The sequence below is a fragment of the Haematobia irritans genome, chromosome 3 (genome assembly GCF_050003625.1).
Source record: "Haematobia irritans isolate KBUSLIRL chromosome 3, ASM5000362v1, whole genome shotgun sequence".
In the NCBI taxonomy this organism is placed as follows: Eukaryota; Metazoa; Arthropoda; class Insecta; order Diptera; family Muscidae; genus Haematobia; species Haematobia irritans.
In genome coordinates, this window is record NC_134399.1 from 128,243,337 (window position 1) to 128,256,908 (window position 13,572).

The following is a 13,572-nucleotide window of genomic DNA, read 5'->3' on the forward strand; positions in this document are numbered from 1 at the left end:
GGTGATAGGACGTTTGAACGGAAACCATTGCAGCTCTAAATATAGAAAGGTCCAAAACGGTGGATACATACCAACTGAAGAAGAGAAAGATCTTTTTTTTATATAAAAGTTATACATAAAGTTGATTAAGCTGGGAAGAAGAAAAAAAAAGAACTCTGTTAATTGAAAAAGTCTCCTATCATATCAAAAGAAAAGTTTTAAAAAGTGTGTGAATAAATTGTGAAAATTATTATAGAAAAATTACAACTTTTTTGTATAAAGAAAAATATTGTAAGTGAGAAAAAAAAAAAACAAGAAGAAGCAGAAAAAAGAAAGAAAAGCTAAAAAGAATAAGAACAAGGTCCTATACCACTATTGCTTCAAACTACTAATGGAGGCTTGGTTTTTTTAAATTCTGGGCTAAATATGTAGGTAAGTAGGTCCAGAGGACAAGAGAATTTTTTTAAGTTATATTCATAAAAAAATCTATATATTAAGAACATCACAATTTTTTGCCCCATAATTCTCTATTAAAGCTTAACAATAAAGAAATCTACAAAATGGAAAATTTAAGCAATATTTTGTTGGCTTGAATATTTTTCTACCCCTGCTGTTGTGTGGTGTGTATACTTTAGGAATTTTCTTCGTCTCTGCTTTAACGATTTTTCCAGTGACCTTGTTGTATTGTACGTTGTTCTTCTTCGTTGGTCGTTGTTACCGAAGTCGTCATTATTGCCGCTATTGTTGTTGTCTGCAGTTTCGTCTCTCTTTGTTTTTGTACGAGTGTGATTTTCCCTTTAGCAGCGATAACTACTGTTAATACTACTACGTTGAATACGATAATGCACAGTGGTGAGTTTATATTGAGGAAAGACAAATAGCAGAATTTTGTTCACTGAAAAAAAGCTAACACAGACGCAACTAAATTTTAAATGTTTACTAAAAAAAAAAAAAAAAAGTGAACCCTCCGGCCAATATTTCCAGTATTTGTCTGGATTTTGCCCCAAATAGGGATTAGGGTGTCCAAATAACCAATTTTTTTGAAAAGACAATTTTCGGTTTATCCGAAAATCCCAATTTTTTAAAAACCGGTTTTTGTTTTTTTTTATTTTGATCAAAACCTGTTAACCGGTTAAAATCGCAATTATAAACAAGTATATACGGCCGTAAGTTCGGCCAGGCCGAATCTTATGTACCCTCCACCATGGATTGCGTAGAAACTTCTACGAAAGACTGTCATCCACAAATTTCAACTCACATGGTTGTTAAATATCATATACTACCACCACGTACCAAATTTCAACCAGATAGGATGAATTTTGCTTCTCCAAAAGGCACCGGAGTTCAAATCTGGGGATCGGTTTATATGGGAGCTATATATTATTATGGACTGATAGGAACCAATTCCTGCATGGTTGTTGGATACCCTATACTAACATCACGTACCAAATTTCAACCGAATGGGAAGAATTTTGCTCTTTCAAGGTGCTCCGGAGGTCAAATCTGGGGATCGGTTTATATGGGGCCAATATATAATTATGGACCGATATCGACCAATTTTTACATGCGTGTTTGAGGCCATATATTAACATCACGTACCAAATTTCAACTGCATCAGATAAATTTTCCTTCCAAGAGGCTCCGAAGGTCAAATCTGGTGATCAGTTTATATGGGGGCTATATATAATTATAGACCGATATGGACCAATTTTTGCATGGTTGTTAGAGACAATATACTAACACCATGTACCAAATTTCAGACGGATCGGATGAAATTTGCTTCTATTAGAGGCTCCGCAAGCCAAATCGGGGGATCGGTTTATATGGGGGCTATATATAATTATGGACCGATATGGACCAATTTTTTCATGGTTGTTAGAGACCATATACTAACACCATGTACCAAATTTCATCCGGATCGGATGAAATTTGCTTCTCATAGAGGCTCCGCAAGCCAAATCGAGGGATCGGTTTATATGGGGGCTATATATAATTATGGACCGATATGGACCAATTTTTGCATGGTAGTTAGAGACCACATACTAACACCATGTACCAAATTTCAGCCGGATCGGATGAAAATTGTTTCTCTTAGAGGCTCTGCAAGTCAAATCGGGGGATCGGTTTATATGGGGGCTATACGTAAAAGTAGACCGACATGGCCCATTTGCAATACCATCCGAACTACATCATTAAAAACTACTTGTGCCAAGTCTCAAGTCGATAGCTTGTTTCGTTCGGAAGTTAGCGTGATTTCAACAGACGGACGGACGGACGGACATGCTCAGATCGACTCAGAATTTCACCACGACCCAGAATATATACACTTTATGGGGTCTTAGATCAATATTTCGATGTGTTACGGAATGACAATGTTAATATACCCCCATCCTATGGTGGAGGGTATAAAAATATGGGAAACATTTAATTCTGAAGCAATTTTAATGAAACTTCGCAAAAGTTTATTTATGATTTATCGCTCAATGTATATGTATTAGAAGCTTAGGAAAATTAGAGTCATTTTTACAACTTATCGACTAAGCAGTGGAGATTTTACAAGGAAAATCTTGGTATTTTGACCATTTTTGTCGAAATCAGAAACACATATATATGGAAGGTATATCTAAATCTGAACCGATTTCAACCAAACTTGGCACGCATAGCTACAATGTTAATTCTACTCCCTGTGCAAAATTTCAACTAAATCGGGGTTAAAAATTGGCCTCTGTGGTCATATGAGTGTAAATCGGGCGAAAGCTATATGGGAGATATATCTAAATCTGAACCGATTTCAACCAAATTTGGCACGCATAGCTACAATGCTAATTCTACTCCCTGTGCAAAATTTCAACTAAATCGGAGCAAAAAATTGGCCTCTGTGGTCATATGAGTGTAAATCGGGCGAAAGCTATATATGGGAGCTATATCTAAATCTGAACCGATTTCAACCAAATTTGGCACGCATAGTTACAATGCTAATTCTACTCCCTGTGCAAAATTTCAACTAAATCGGGGATAAAAATTGGCCTCTGTGGTCATATGAGTGTAAATCGGGCGAAAGATATATATGGGAGCTATATCTAAATCTCAATAAAATTTGGCACTAAGTGCATATCGGGCGAAAGATATATAGGGGAGCTATATCTAAATCTGAATCGATTTCAACCAAATTTAGCACGCATAGCTACAATGCTAAATCTACTCCCTGTGCAAAAAATTGGGCCAAAACTCTGGCTTTTAGGACCATATTAGTCCATATCGGGCGAAAGATATATATGGGACTATACTTTACTTGACTATACTACTAATTGTACTTCTAGTGCAAAATTGCAACCAAATTCGGCCAAAAATCTGGCTTCTGGGGCCATATAAGTCCATATCGGGCGAAAGATATATATGGGAGCAATATCTTAATCTGAACCGCTTTCAATCAAATTTTGCACACTTGACTATACGACTAAGTGTTATGTTTGTACAAAATTTCAAGCAAATCGGCATAAAACTCTGGCTGCTGGGTCCATATTAGTGCATATCGGGCGAAAGATATATATGGGAGCTATATCTAAATCTGAACCGATTTCTTCCAAAATCAATAGGGTTCTATTCTGGCCCAAATTAGGAACAAGTGCCAAATTTGAAGGCGATTGGACTTAAATTGCGACCTAGACTTTGATCACAAAAATGTGTTCACAGACAGACGGACGGACGGATGGATGGACAGACGGACATGGTTATATCGACTCAGGGACTCACCCTGAGCATTATTGCCAAAGACACCATGTGTCTATCTCGTCTCCTGTTCCACAGTGTGGCGCAGGACTCCAACAAATATGTATAATTTTATGCATTTTTTTACTGATTTAGTTTTCACTTTACTGAAAAAATAACGATTTTAGCGTCTAAACTCGAACTTAATACCCACCTTTACTAAAAAAAAGCGAACACTCCGGCCAATATTGCCAGTATTTGTCTGGATTTTGTCCCCAAATTGGGACTAGGGTGTCCAAATAACCGATTTTTTTGAAAAGACAATTTTCGGTTTATCCGAAAACCCCAATTTTTTAAAAACCGGTTTTCGGTTTTTTTATTTTGCTCAAAACCGGTTAAAATCGCAATTATAAAAAATTAGTGAAAATGAGTTTTAAATACTGATTTTATTAAAAAAAATAAATAAAAATTCATTGTAATAAAATTAATAATTTATAGAACATCGACAGGAAGATTGAATGCCGTATTAGGACCTTGTTCCTGGAAAAACTTAGTAGGACTACCCCATAGGACCCTGTTTCCATTCGTATCGCACCAGAAAGGAATATGTTGAACAATTCTTATAGTTGTATAGTAGTAAAAGTATGGATTCAAAAAGTTTTTAAGTGAGTATAAAAATCAATAAATTATATTACAATTAAAAATGTTGATAAACTGGAGCACTAGTATCAGTCCTGTGATGGGTCCATTTGTGGCAATTTGTACTAATTTCCCTTAGGGTAGTCATTTGTTTCTCACCTTCAGTATATCTCTGCAAAAAGTTCCACTTTTGGAAGAAATATACACAGATAAAATTTCCCTAGTTAAACTAACGCTTAATTTATCTTATTTTTATTGTAAAAAGATTATTTGTTAGTAGTTAAATTTTATAACTTTTTGCGGAATTTTCCACAGCCCAAAGAAATTTTCGTTTTTTTAAGTATGTCTCAAATATTTTATGAACTAAACGTGAGTATAAAGTTCGATGACCGTACACATAAGTTCAATATGAACTAAATCAAATGAAAATTTTCGTACGATTCCCAAAAATAGTAAGAATGAACTAACTAACTTTTAGTTAATATTTTCTTCTATTAGAGGGTGTAATTTCGTGAACTGTAGTTAAAAAGCACATTTTGAGATTTCCACAAAGCTATTTAACCATCTCAAATTTCGTGCGAGTTAGTTTATTCTTCCTATAAAACAGTTTACTTTTTTTCGGTGTATGCAAAATAGAAAGAAATTTCGTTGAAATACCGAAAACCGGTTAACCGATGGTCAAACCCCGGTTTTCTCGGTTAACCGAAAATTACATTTTTTTTCATTATCCGGTTTCGGTTTGTGTAACTGAATCCGGTTAATCGGTTAACCAGTGTTGGTTTTGGACACCCTAATTGGGACGCTTTCGTCCCCAAAAATTCCCAATTGATTAAAATTCCTCACAAAATTCCCCAAAAAAATTTGGACAAGTTTTTTATGAAAAAATTATGAAATAATTTCAAAATTAAAAAAAATCATTTTTTTTAATTCTGAAATAATTTCTTAATTTTTTCATAAAAAACTTGTTCAAAAGTTTTGTGAGGAATTTTAATCAATGGGGAATTTTTGGGGATGAAAGCGTCCCAATTAGGGTGTCCAAAACCGGCACTGGTTAACCGATTAACCGGATTCAGTTACACAAACCGAAACCGGATAATGAAAAAAGTTGAGTACGATTATAAAATAGCGCTTAGGCCCTCTAAATAAATTACTGTGATCGCTTTTAGCCCAAATTCACCATTTGCACGCTGCTACACAGAAGAAAATTTCACGAAAAGTTTTCCAATTATAGTCTTAATTGAGTTTTAAGAAATTTTCAATTAAAAATTTAATTGATTCAATAAATTTGTAATTTAAAAAAAATCAAACACATTAATTAATAGTATCAATGAATTTTTTAATTGGATCAATTAATTTCGTAATTGAATATAAAAAATATTTTTTTTTGTGTGTATATGCCGAGGATAACAATTTTCTTTTTAAATTTTAAAGATTTTCGATTTTTGCTTAGAAAACTCATTTCTCTGATATATAGGTTTTTCATTTCAAATGAAACCTTTGTCAAATCAAATGAAACCTTTTCCATTTCTAATGAAACTTTTTTAAAATCAAATGGGACATTTTTTCAAATCAAACGAAACCTTTTCCATTGCGAATGTAACTTTTTTAAAATCAAACGAATTCTTTCTAATTGATGATGAATTTATAATTAGCCCACAAAATTATTATCGAATAAATTGATATGTCTCTAGAATAGAGGTGTGTACGTAAGTAATAGTTTACTCACGCTCACGCACACTCACGACGGAAAAAACCTTGCTCACGAACACTCACGCACGATATTGTTTGGTAGGACTCACGCTCACGCACACTCATGAAAAGAAAATTTTTAATCACGCACGAAAATGTCGTGATTCACAAAAATGTTTTATGAGTAATAGTTTTATGAGTAATTTACCTTAGCGACGTGTCTGAAATCATGAGCATTTTAAAATCGAGAGAGTTATTACACTCTTTACATCCCAGGTATCACTAAAATTGTAAATGAGTTTAACTCTTAAGCGTTTTATGTTGGTGAGCAGGATTATTTTCGTGAGTGTAATCCTTTACTCAGGCACACTCACGAAGATATTATTTCCGTGACTCATGCACGCATGGTGTCATTTTATCGCTGTCAGATTGACACCACATGTGTGTTGATTCACTTTCGTGAAAGAATCGTTTTGAAATGAGCACGCCGTGCTTGATTTTTTCTATGAGTGTATATTTGAACGATTTTTGCTTTGTAACCAAGATGCAAAAAGACAACAAATTGAAAGGCAAAGAATTTTTCTGAATTATTAAAGTCAAGTTGACCTTAGCCCAAAAATTTGTTCTTTCATATTATGAAACCCATTTTTAAGTGAAATCACTTAATTATAAGGACAATACGACTTCATTGAAAAGTTTATCAACTTTTGGACAAAGAAAAATCTTTATTGTTGTTTCTTTTTTTTTGATCTCAGCTTAAAGCCATGCATTGACTAAACTACAAGTGTAGCTTAACCAACAGAGGAAAAGTATGCTTGTCAAATTTATTTGGGCAAAGCCCTATAGACTGCAAGATGGTTGGATGTACAGCTGTTTCGGAATTACCACATTCCTCATCAGCATCCTCTACTTGCAGCAAAACTATCAACCAATTATCAGAATAAATTCGGGTAATTCACTCAACCCAACGTGAACTACACTTGAACCTCCCGAAAAAGGGTTTGATAGTCGGCTACTGCCTAAACAAATTTGCCAGCATATCTCTTTTCCTTTGCCAAACTCAAATCATCGATTTGTATGTATTTGGCTGGGTTTGTTTTTGAGCGTGCTTCCTCTATCTTCATTCGTTTTGTTTGTTATTGTTGGCTTCTCTTCAATCGTTATTGTTGTTTCTTTTTTTGATCTCAGCTTAAAGCCATGCATTGACTAAACTACAAGTGTAGCTTAACCAACAGAGGAAAAGTATGCTTGTCAAATTTATTTGGGCAAAGCCCTATAGACTGCAAGATGGTTGGATGTACAGCTGTTTCGGAATTACCACATTCCTCATCAGCATCCTCTACTTGCAGCAAAACTATCAACCAATTATCAGAATAAATTCGGGTAATTCACTCAACCCAACGTGAACTACACTTGAACCTCCCGAAAAAGGGTTTGATAGTCGGCTACTGCCTAAACAAATTTGCCAGCATATCTCTTTTCCTTTGCCAAACTCAAATCATCGATTTGTATGTATTTGGCTGGGTTTGTTTTTGAGCGTGCTTCCTCTATCTTCATTCGTTTTGTTTGTTATTGTTGGCTTCTCTTCAATCGTTATTGTTGTTTCTTTTTTTGATCTCAGCTTAAAGCCATGCATTGACTAAACTACAAGTGTAGCTTAACCAACAGAGGAAAAATATGCTTGTCAAATTTATTTGGGCAAAGCCCTATAGACTGCAAGATGGTTGGATGTACAGCTGTTTCGGAATTACCACATTCCTCATCAGCATCCTCTACTTGCAGCAAAAATATCAACCAATTATCAGAATAAATTCGGGTAATTCACTCAACCCAACGTGAACTACACTTGAACCTCCCGAAAAAGGGTTTGATAGTCGGCTATCTTTATATTAGAGAAAAGCGTCTTCTATGCTAAGCAAAATTTGCATTCGTATTTTAAAGACATGAAATCTTTGACCTCACGACAATATTTTTTTCAGTGCATTGCGTAGTAGAAATGGTGCGTGGAACCTCCTCTTAAGGCATTCTTGGTTGAAGTGTGCTGAGTGCGATCGTGCACCGTCTACTGACGAAATATGTGTTTTCCCAAGACTCCAATACTTTAGGATATTTTCCACATAATATTCGGCACGATCGATTAATACGAACTGAATGTATAACTTGCCTAGATCATAAAGATTTACTAAATTCGCATGTCCCACAAAATAGTTCCGAATTTTGTAAATTTTACCACAAATGCGCCCATCTTGAACTTCATATGACGCTCCAATTTATTCCTTCAAAACTACAAAAAAAAAAATAATGATTTCTTGAATTTGTCAAAAAATATTTACTTATTTTTGTGATATCGGCGTTTTTAATACATTTTAGTTAACTTTTTATAATATTAACTTTTCTAAAATTCTATATTAACTTTTCTAAAATTATTCAAAAATTTTTGATTCACCAGTTTTTGAGTGCAGTTCAATGGAATTTTATTTTATGTAAATTTACCCATTTTAAATTCGATACACCTAACTGAGGGTAAACATTTTATGAGTCCAAATCACTGTGGAAATACTACTAAGTAATCGGCGAAAAGCAAACAAATCAAAAAATACGTGACCCAACACCCCCAAAAAGACCTACACTATCTTACACAATCTTTTTGTTTGCACACATACACATGTTAGTAAGCATACGAAGAGACACAATATAAATTTGATATTACTCAAATTGTTTGTGGTGGGCAATAACAATTGTTAGGGGCTCTCTCCCCACACGCACAAGGCTCTCACAATTCCATATATAACCACCTTATTCTCACCAACCACCCCCCATAGAATGTATTGAGTGATTTTGTTTTGGGCATTGAAAGAGAGCGCCTGACAATTTTGGATAAAACCGTGAAAAGCAACAAAAAATGATTTGTTATCAAATAATAGCAAACCAACACATGTGTAAATATTGTTAACTAATTTTCAATAATGATGAATAATAAAATAAATTTCCCACTTTGCTAAGTTTGAATAATTCATAAGTAGACAGTGTTTACTATTGTACTAAAAATAGTCTAGTCATCTAAGGACACAAAATTCAAATAAGGACGTTTTTCTTGTAAAAACAAAACATTTATTCAAATCTAATCCACTTTTTACGTTGGGTAAAAATTTATCGATTATTGTTGTTTGCCTAAAACGACTTTAACCCTCTAATGCCCTCAATTTTTTGCCAGTTGATAAAATGTTCAAGATATATGACACAAAAACAAGAAACATCTATACGATAAAGTCCAGTATATAGTGTAAAGTCTTTTGTACAGTTCTTAATAGGTTTTGTTTTTATTTTATCAATTTTTATTGTCTTTGGGCTTGTTTTAGAAAAAAAGCTTCCCGTTTTAATGGGATTGCTTATATGATTAGAGGGCTAGCTTAGCAGAATCTGAAAAGTTGATTTGCAAGCACAACATGATATATTAAATAATTTTATAGAGAGGAGACTATGATGTCGATCTCCTTAAGAAACATTTTTATTTTTATCAACTTAAAAAAAATATATTCATATAATCTCATGTTTAGAAAATGTTATTTATGCATAGGTATGTATACAATATTTTTATAATATTAAATTGAGCCGACGGGCTTTTTGGGCAGCAAATAAATCAATTACTTCTTCAGTCGGCACATTTATTCGGCGATGAACCGACATTAATGCCAATCCATTGAGTCTACTCTCGCTAGTCGAATTTCTAATATACGTCTTTAATCTCTTCATTGTTGAAAATGAAAGTTCGGATGAGTACGTAGTAACTTCAGGGATGGAAAATGCAGTACTATAGTACTTTTTTCAATACTTTTTCACCCCGGTCAGTACCGTAGTACCCCCGCGAATGATTTAGTACCTTTTGTGTGGACATTTTTGAGTCGATATCAGATTTATGGTACAATAGCTTTGACAAAATATTTTAATATTTTGAGAAAGTCTTTATCAACCTTATTTGCTAATAGTCTTTTACAAATATGGCAAAACAGACATGTTCATATGGGAAGAAAATCTAGATTTTGTAAAAGACATAGTCAAAAACACGATTTTATTGAACTTCAAGAATGTTTTAGTCGAAAAAAGAATGCGATTCTATATTCACACAAAAAATTTTTTTCTGATTCAATCACGAAATTAATTGATCCAATTAATTTTTTAATTGAAATGTCTTCAATCACGAAAATGATAGTATCAATCGCAGTTTTAATTGGGCATAGAAAAAATTCTTGATTAAAAAATTAATTGATTTCATTACCAAATTTCGATTAATTTTTTAATTGATTCAATTAAAAATTTAATTGATATTGATTGCAAAACTCAATTCATTTAGTAGTTAAAAAAAGGTAACTATTTTCAATTACATTCTGAATTGGCTTAGAAATTTTATTTGGATTAACAATTGATTGTTTGAAAAAAATTTTAATTAAAAATTAAAAAAAAAATGTTCATCACTTTTTTAATTGACTTAGTATTCCGAATTTGATTAAAAGTTAATTGTATCAATTAACTTTTTAATTAAAAATTTTAAAATTTTCAATCATTGGCTTAATTAACTTAATGTTTCTATCTTGATTAAAAAGTTAATTGTACCAATTAATTTATTAATTTAACAAAATTTCAACTTCAATTAACTTTTTAATTGGAAATATTTTGGTGATATTTTTTTCTGTGTTATTATACCCTCCACCATAGGATGGGGGTATATTAACTTTGTCATTCCGTTTGTAACACATCGAAATATTGCTGTAAGACCCCATAAAGTATATATATATTCTGGGTCGTGGTGAAATTCTGAGTCGATCTGAGCATGTCCGTCCGTCCGTCCGTCTGTTGAAATCACGCTAACTTCCGAACGAAACAAGCTATCGACTTTAAACTTGGCACAAGTAGTTTTTATTGATGTAGGTCGGACGGTATTGAAAATGGGCCATATCGGTCCACTTTTACGTATAGCCCCCATATAAACGGACCCCCAAATTTGGCTTGCGATTGCTCTAAGAGAAGCAAATTTCATCCGATCCGGCTGAAATTTGGTACATGATGTTAGTACACACAAAAAATTTTCACGAAAATTTTTCCAATTAAAATTTTAATTGAGTTTTAAAAAATATTCAATTAAAAATTTAATTGATTCAACAATTTTTTTAATTGAAACAAAAATCAATCACAAAAATAATAGTATCAATTAATTTTTTAATTGGATCAATTAATTTTTTAATTGACCTTCAATTAATTTTTTAATTGATACTATCATTTCTGTGATTGAAGACATTTCAATTAAAAATTAATTGGTTCAATTAATTTCGTGATTGAATCAGAAAAAAATTCTTTTGTGTGTATATGGTATCTAACAACCATGCAAAAATTGGTCCATATCGGTCCATAATTAAATATAGCCCCCATATAAACCGATCCCCCGATTTGGCTTGCGGAGTCTCTAAGAGAACCAAATTTCATCCGATCCGGCTGAAATTTGGTACATGGTGTTGGTATATGTTCTATAATGACCATGCAAAAATTGGTCCACATCGGTCCATAATTATATATAGCTCCCATATAAACCGATCCCCAGATTTGACCTCCGGAGCCTCTTAGAGGAGCAAAAGTCATCCGATCCGATTGAAATTTGGTCCGTGGTGTTAGTATGTTGTCTCTACCAACCATGCCAAAATTGGTCCATATCGGTCCATAATTATATATAGCCCCCATATAAGCCGATCCCCAGATTTTCGGTCTATAGTTATATATATCCCCAATAACACAAAAATTGGTCCTTATCGGTTCATAATCATGGTTGCCACTCGAGCCAAAAATAATCTACCAAAATTTTATTTTTTATAGAAAACATTGTCAAACTGTTATTTCTATAGAAAATTTTGTCAAAATTTTATTTCTATAGAAAATTTAGTCAAAATTTTATTTCTCTAGAAAATTTTGTCAAAATTTTATTTCTATAGAACATTTTGTCAAAATTTTATTTCTGTAGAAAATTTTGTCAAAATTTCATTTCTATAGAAAATTTTGTCAGAATTTTATTTCTATGGAAAATTTTATCCAAATGTTATTTCTATAGAAAATTTATTCCAAATTTTATTTCTATAGAAAATGTTGTCAAAATTTCATTTTGTCATAATTTTATTTCTATAGAAACTTTAAACTTAATTATATATGTATTTAGTCGGCCTTTTTTAGTTTAAAATATATATATATATATATATATATATATATATATATATATATATATATATATATATATATATATATATATATATATATATATATATATATATATATATATATATATATATATATATATATATATATATATATATATATATATATATATATATATATATATATATATATATATATATATATATATATATATATATATATATATATATATATATATATATATATATATATATATATATATATATATATATATATATATATATATATATCCCCCCCCTGAATACGGCCTTGACCACAGAGGCCAATTTTTAACTCCGATTTAGTTGAAATTTTGCACAGGGAGTAGTATTAGCATTGTAGCTATGCGTGCCAAATTTGGTTGAAATCGGTTCAGATTTAGATATATCTCCCATATATATGTTTTATTGATTTCGACAAAAATGGTCAAAATACCAACATTTTCCTTGTAAAATCGCCACTGCTTAGTCGAAAAGTTGTAAAAATGACTCTAATTTTCCTAAACTTCTAATACATATATATCGAGCGATAAATCATAAATAAACTTTTTCGAAGTTTCCTTAAAATTGCTTCAGATTAAAACGTTTCCCATATTTATACCCTTCACCGCTACTGTGGTACAGGGTATAATAAGTTTGTGCATTTGTATGTAACGCCAAGAAGGAGTAATCATAGACCAACCTTTTAGTATACGGATCGGCTTAGAATTAAATTCTGAGTCGATTTAGCGATGTCCGTCTGTCTGTCTGTTGATGTATTTTTGTGTGCAAAGTACAGCTCGCAGTTTTAGTCCGATTGTCCTAAAATTTGGTATAGGGTCCTGTTTCGGCTCAAAGACGATCCCTATTGATTTTGGAAAAAATCGGTTCCGATTTAGATATAGCTGCCATATATATTTTTCACCGATCTGGTCATAATTTATTTTCCAAATTAAGACTCGACTTTGAGTAGAAATTATGCTACGTTTCAAGTAAAAAGCGTCTTTAAAATAAGGTTTTGAAAAACATGCCCTATATCTGAACGATTTTTTGCTTTGTAGTTGTGAATTATTAAAGTCAAGTTGATGTTATAGCCGACATATTTTGCTTTTGAACAATAAAATAAAAAAGTGTGAAAATAGACCGCTTTACTTTGTTGCTACCCTGTATGTTCTTAGACTATACAATATTGTCGTGGGGCCAAATTTCTTGACCTTAAAATACGAATGATAGCATAGAAGACACTAAATTTTCCAAGGAAGCCGTTTTGTTTTTATAGTTTAGTGGTTCAACATAAACCCGGGTATCGTTACATGAAAGAAACTTTTGTTGGACTAAAGTAAAC

At 32.3% G+C, this 13,572-nt stretch overlaps 1 protein-coding gene across 1 annotated transcript in view; it reads left to right on the forward strand.

Annotated features, from left to right (window-relative positions):
* The window catches only part of Rab3-GEF (Rab3 GDP-GTP exchange factor), a 233,866-nt gene continuing 220,294 nt past the window's right edge, over nt 1-13,572 (forward strand). The window contains exon 1 of the mRNA XM_075299906.1: nt 1-411. The gene's annotated coding sequence lies outside the window, so the exon portion shown is untranslated. The remainder of the gene's footprint in view (nt 412-13,572) is intronic.